We start from the raw sequence: 7,293 nt of genomic DNA, 5'->3' as shown, positions 1-7,293 counted from the left end.
GAGTATTTCCTGCGGAATGGGTAGGCATTGAAATGAGGGGAGATAATGATAGGTCGGAGATTAATGTTAAGAATTCAGAAGTATTGGGATGGTTAGGGGAATTAAAATGAATATTAAAGTCTCCTAGTATTATGGAATTAGGGTAGGCAATGTTAAAATCTGATATGGTAGAGATGAGTGATGAGAGTGATGTTTTTGTTACTGGAGGGGGGAGGTAGATAAGTAGGAAATTAAGGGAAAGGGAATGTTTTATGGAAAATTGAAGAGTTTCAGAGAGGGAATAGGAGGTTAGGTTGGAGAGATTTGGTTGGAGGGAAATGGAGTTGTGAGCTAAGCCTCCTCCTTTTTTATTTTGACGGGGCTGGAAAATTGCCTTGTAATTTAGAGGGCAGGCTTGGGTTATGTAGGCTTCCTCTCCTTCAGTTAACCATATTTCAGTGAGGCATAGAATTTGTAGATGATGTTGGATAATGGTGTCATGAATCAAATGGTGTTTACTTTTTATGGATCGGACATTTATCAGGCCTATATTGAGTTTTGTTGAAAGGTCATTAGTGTTGAAATGATAGGTTGGATTAGGATTGGTAGAGATAGGAATATAATATCTTGGTTGAATTTCAGTTAGAGCAGTATAGAGGTTTTTCTTTGGGGGTCTATGGCCCCATATAGTAGAGATAGAGGCCATTGGTTTGAAATTAAAGAATTGAGGAGTGGAAAGATTGTTTTGGAGAGAAGTATAAGGTAGAGGAAGAGAAGATATAAAATAGTAAGAAAGGAGTAGGATTCTAAGAAGGGGGCAGAGATTATATAGTGTTCTTATGTGGGTAGTATTGAGAAGGGAATAAAATATGGCAAGAAGTAGCTGCATGAAGGAGCGCATAAAGGAGTATCTTCTAGAAGATACTCTGTTATATCTAGATGTTCATGCTACTAAACTACAACACCATCATTACAAACATCCTTCTTTATCATCCTCTAGGCCTGCTGATCAGGGGCCCTGTGTAAAGCAACAAAAGTCTAAACCTCATTCTCAGTCCAAACAGTGGTTTTCTTTTTGACTCTTTCCTAGAGAGCATTGCCAATATTCTCCTGACACTACCTCCCATTCTTCCCATTGGAGACAGATTGATCTACTTTCATCAATGTTGGACTCTAGTCACTACAGATCAGTAGGTGCTGCAAGTTGTCACTCAGCATTATGTCCTACATTGGATCAAAAAGCCTCCAAACCACCCACCAAAAGAGTCTATTTTCAACTCCATCCAGGAGACCCTCCTTCATCAAGAACTCTTGGCCCTTCTCCAGCTAAACGCAATAGAACCTGTTTCTCTGCAGGAGAGGGACCAGAGGCCTTTGACCTATTCTCGACCTCTGAGGTCTAAATAAATTTTTGCTGAAGGAGAAGTTTCTGGGAACACTTCTACCCATTCTACAAAAAGGAGATTGGCTTTGCTCTCTAGATCTCAAAGAAACCTACACTCACATATCCATCTTACCTGATCACAGGAAATATTTCCACTTCTGCAAAGGTCCCTGGCACTTCCAATACAAGGTCTTGCCTTTCGGGCTAGCCTCTACTGCTGACGTCTTCACAAAATGCCTAGTAGAAGTTGTGGCAGCCCTTCACACATGGGGTTTTCATGTATTTCCCTACTAGATGATTGGTTGATCAAGGCTTCATCATCACAAACAGCTCAGCATGCCATAAACTCAACAGTTCATCCCTTCGAGCATCTAGGATTTGCTGTCAATTACCAAAAGTCACATCTACAGCCATTTCAAACCTTGGAGTTCATAGGAGCACTCTTGAACACTGTTCAGGGTTGAGCTTTTCTACATGAGTAGAGGATTGACAATTTCATTCACCTGTGTCTAACAATCTCCACCCTCAAGCTCACTTCCGCATGCCAGATCATATGCCTTCTCGGTCACATGGCATCAATGGTTCACATGACCCCATTCTCATATCTTCACTTCAGAATCCCACAGTGGACCTTATCAACCCAATGGTCCTAAGCCACGGGATTCCTATCTGCTCCAGTGCAAATGATCCCAAATCTCTGGCACTTTCTTTCAGTGAGGAAAGCTGGACATAGATCTTTTTGCTTCCCCTCACAACAACAAATTTTCACAATTATGTTCCAGATTCTTTACCCCCAATCGCATTGTGTAAAATGCCTTTCTACTTCATTAGGGGTACAGGTTCCTCCACGCATTTTCTCCAATTACGCTTATAGAGAATACTCTACTCAAACTTCATCAAGATCGGGATACCATGATCCTCATAACTTCTCTTTTGTTATGCCAGGTTTGGTTTCGACTCCTAGAGCTTGCTATCAGGAAACTGCAACCATTTCCAACATTGCTAACTCAGAATGAAGGTTCCCTACTCATCTCCACTCACTGAACAGTTAAGTGCTTTCTGCCTTTTGGCTGCAATATCTGCTGTCATTGCAGCATCTAGAAAACCTTCCAATCAGTGCTGTTATTGCTTCAAATGGACATGATTTTCTTCCTGGTGTGTATTGCATTCTCTGGATCCCGTCTCATATTCACTTCCATCCATCCTCGACTACCTCTCTAATTCTGGTCAAAAAATGAATTCAATTAGAGTTCATCTTAATGCTATCAGTGCACTTATTCTCACCTGGATAACAAACCTCTTCTGTACATCCCTTAGTACCCCTTTCATAAAATAACTATTCCACACAAAACCACCTATCAAGCCTCCTCCTGTGGTGTGGGATCTTAACATGGTTTTCTCTGCTCTTATGAAATCTTCCTTTGAGCCACATACATCTTGCTCTCTCAAACTACTCACTTGGAAAATCATCTTCCTCATAGCGCTCATGTCTGCATGCTGTGTGAGTGAACTTCAAGCTCTTGTATTGAATCCTTTCTATACAGGGTTCTGTCATGACAGGGTAGTCCTTCGAACACATCCAAAATTTCTCCCTAAAGTAATCTCAGAATTCTACCTCAACCAATCCATTTTGCCTGTCTTCTTTCCAAGACCATATTATCATCCTGGTAAAGTAGCCCTTAACACCTTGGACTAAAAACATACTACCTGGACCAGTCTAAGTCACATAGAGGGTCCTCCCAGCTCTTTGATCCTAATAGGCTAGGAGTTGCTGTTTCCAAAAGAACCATCTCCACTTGGCTAGTGGACTCTATTCTTTTTGTGTATACTCAGGCTGGATTGATGCCAGAAGGCCATGTGACAGCCCATAATGTATAGGCTATGGCTGCCTTGGTAGCTCATAATCTTTATCTATTGAAGAAATCTGCAAAAGTGGCTACTTGGTCTTCAATCCAAACATTTACCTCTCACTACTGTATAGAACATAACTCCAGAAGAGACAGTCAGTTTGGGAAAGCAGTGCACAATCTATTCTCTACTTAAAGCTAACTTTCCCTCCAATCCTTTGGAGCTTCACCAGACTCCTGCATATTCAATTCAATTTCTTCCACATCAGGTGGTGTGAATAACATGAAGAAAGACCTGGTGAAGCTTGAAGAATGGTCTGAAACTTGGTAGCTAAAATTTAATGCTAAAGGGAGTATGTGGTGCAGTGGTTAAAGCTACAGCCTCAGCACCCTGGGGTTGTGGATTCAAACCCACGCTGCTCCTTGTGACCCTGGGCAAGTCACTTAATCTCCCCATTGCCCCAGGTGCATTAGATAGATTGTGAGCACACCGGGACAAACAAGGAAAAATGCTTGAGTACCTGAATAAATTAATGTAAACCATTCTGAGCTCCCTTGGGAGAACGGTATAGAAAATTGAATGAGGGAACAGTACAGTATAGGGGGTGAAGAACTTACATGCATGACGGAAGAGCAGGACTTGGGTATGATTGTATGTGATGATCTTAAGGTGGTCAAAAAGGTTGAAAAGGTGACGGTGAAAGCTAGAAGGATGCTAGGTTGAATAGGGAGAGGTTTGGCCAGTTGGAAAAAGGAGGTATTGATGCCTTTGTATAAGACTTTGGTGAGACCTCATTTAGAATATTGTATACAATTCTGGAGGCCGCACCTTCAAAAAGATATAAAAAGGATGGAGTCGGTCCAGAGGAAGGCTACTAAAATGGTGTGTGGTCTTCATGGTAAGGCATATGGGAACAGACTTAAAGATCTCAATCTGTACTGTATACTTTGGAAGAAAGGCAGGAGAGGGGAGATATGATAGAGACGTTTAAATACCTACGCAATATAAATGTGCATGAGTCGAGTCTCTTTCATTTGAAAGGAAACTCTGCAATGAGAGGGCATAGGATGAAGTTAAGAGGTGATGGGCTCAGGAGTAATCTGAGGAAATACTTTTTTTTTTTATTGAAAGGGTGGTAGATGCGTGGAAAAGTCTCCTGGAAGATGTGTTGGAGACAGTGACTACGTCTGAATTCCAGAGGGCACGTGGGATCTCTCTGAGAGAGAAAAAGATAATGGTTACTGCGGATGGGCAGACTAGATGAGCCATTTGGCCTTTATCTGCCATCATGTTTCTCTGTTTCCAGAGACATGATCCTGGCAGCTTGAGAGTCCCACTTGTGAGAATATTATACCTGTTTGTCCTCGGAAAAAACAAAGATGTTTACCTGTTGCAGGTGTTCGAGGACAGCAGGCATATATTCTCACACCCTGCCCACCTCCCCTAGTTGGCTTCCCTAGGTTTGTCACTGATGGTCCTGCAAGCTGATGCCAAGTGGGAAGCACTGGCACCCACGCATTATGGCACTGTCTAAAGATTTAAAGTGACAGTGCACTTGACAGTATCTGCACTGGGTTCCATGGATGATATCACCCACATGTGAGAATATATGCCTGCTGTCCTCAAAGAACACCTGCTACATATATTTGCTTTATCTAAGGATGGGCCATGGGCACCTGGGATCTCTTAGGGAGAGGAGGAGATCATGGATAATGTGGATGGGCAGATTGGATGGGCCATTTGGCCTTTATCTGCCATCATATTTCTATGTTTCTATGAGAGCTTATATTTTGTTCACTTCAGCTAAGGCCCTGAGGGTTTGTCTTTTCAAATCCATCAGGGCCCATTAACTGTCTTGCACCGGTGAGTTACTATCATTTATTGCCTTTGTTTAAAGTGTCAGTGCAATTTTCTTTTATGCATTACCTCTGGGACTGCCCTCACCCTATTTAGAGAGAAGGCTGCCTAGCTTGAGTGATAAATTCAGTGTCTGGGAGATTTGATTGATAAAGGTAGCTGCCTTCAAATGGAGATATACATTGAACTTTTCTGATATCCCCTTTACAAGAATTGTTAGTTATACATCCTTTGTTTGCTGAGAAAGATGGTTTACTGTTTCCAATAACATCTAGTGGACTAGTATAGTACAATTATAGAAGACTGATTTATATACTGGTATATTAATTGAATATTGCAGGATACAGCATATTTCCTGGGGCTTCACAAAGAGCCAAAACTATAAAGCGAGGATAGTATTTTTGTTAACAACTGAACTATTAACTGACTGATACTAAAAAAGATTTAGCACTGGCACTTTTGGCTGAAGCCAAAACTCTTCTCTCCCCTCCCCCCAATCACTCTCTGCAACCCTTCTCCCCCTGAGCTGCTGACCACTGACCAACCATCCCTCCACTCCATCCCAGCCCCAAAGAAGATGAGTCCTCCTGCCAACCTGGCCATCCGACCATCGGTCGGGTCTATCTTAACAAGCCGTGGTGCCTTTAGATTTTATAACTGTCAAACTCCTATCTTCAAAGATATTAGTGATTTTCTGACTCGGCCAGGATAAAATTAAAAGTATAATTAACAGAATAACATAAAACTATAAATAAAGTAGTTAAAAGAAACAAAATAAAGTTAAAACCAGCCAAAAAAACTAAATAAAACTAAAAATTTAAAAACAAAAGAGGGAGACATTGAAGCCCAGCTCTTAATCGGACAACATTTTCAGGGGCGATAATGCTACATGTGCAATTGTTATGATAGGGAACAGGTTGGGGTGGTGATTTGGATTGCGTTTATTTGAATTGTTTTATTCTACTGTAATTGTATTTGCATTTTACTTGTGTATTCATTTTATACTCTTCTTTACACACATAGCTTTAGGTAGTTTTATTGAGTCAGTAAGATACATGTGTATAAATCACAGCTTCCATAGGAGACAGAAAATGTTGATTTGATTTGATTTATTCACTTGATATATCACTTAACACCAAAGTATCAAAGCAGTTTACAATAAACCATTAAATAATACATTGCATATCATACTCTTTATACTGCTACTTATTATTTCTATAGCGCTGTACATTAAAACATACAAGAGACAGTCCCTTCTCAGTAGAGCTTACAATCTAATCAATATACAGTATAATGGTTCACAATATACTGTAAAACAACAAAAGCATCTAAAAAACAATTGCAGGTGACTCCTAAAATCAAAGTCCCAGTTGTAACGCTATCCTAATTAAATGAGCTTATAAAAAGACAAGTTTTACAGCCTTGCAAAATCTAAGAGAGCTGGAAATTTCAGTCATTCCATTAGACAAAGCATTCCATAGATCAGGACCAACGTAGCACAAAGCTCTATTTCTGGTAGATTTTATGTTCATCTTACCTCCCAGAGAGCAGAAACTGGTATAATAATTACTTCATGCAAAATGAATGAGCCAACATAATATCCGTTCATTCACATTCAGTCTGCTTAACCCTCCGATCATGTGTCACACAAATAATCTTAAATTGCTGCCTCCTGTAATAAATCAAGAGGTTAAATACCTTGCGTTCTAATGATAACCTTGACAGTGGTTGACACTAACTGCGCATGCTAGCGGACCTTGGCAATTTTGTTATTGGTGCAGAAAACTTTGACAGATACATATGAATACTGATATATATAAGGTGCATTTCCACATGAATGGGTCCTAATTTTTAAATGTTCTATGTGCTGGAATCTGATGCTTAACCTCCATTAACTCCTTCAAAAATTGGAATAGCAAAGCTTGAAGGGAGCCTATCAGGCTTACATTAGCAGAAATGTGAAAAATATTTATTCCTTCTATAATATTATTGTTATTAACTGAGCTGTAGATTCACACATGGTGGTTTCTGCTGGTTTTATGCATAATCTTAAATACAATCCACAAAGCAGCATTTTATTTTCAGCATGCTGAATATCACAATTCTTTGTTTACAAATTTGCAAGAAACATTTTTCTGCTAACAGTTTGATCACAATCAATGGCCATAGTATCATTAACACTTACATAGTAACATTGTAAATGACGACAGATAAAATACCTGCAT

Source organism: Geotrypetes seraphini, chromosome 2 (genome assembly GCF_902459505.1).
Source record: "Geotrypetes seraphini chromosome 2, aGeoSer1.1, whole genome shotgun sequence".
Classification (NCBI taxonomy): domain Eukaryota; kingdom Metazoa; phylum Chordata; class Amphibia; order Gymnophiona; family Dermophiidae; genus Geotrypetes; species Geotrypetes seraphini.
The sequence above is the reverse complement of the archived record's forward strand: the minus strand, read 5'-3'. Positions refer to the sequence as shown.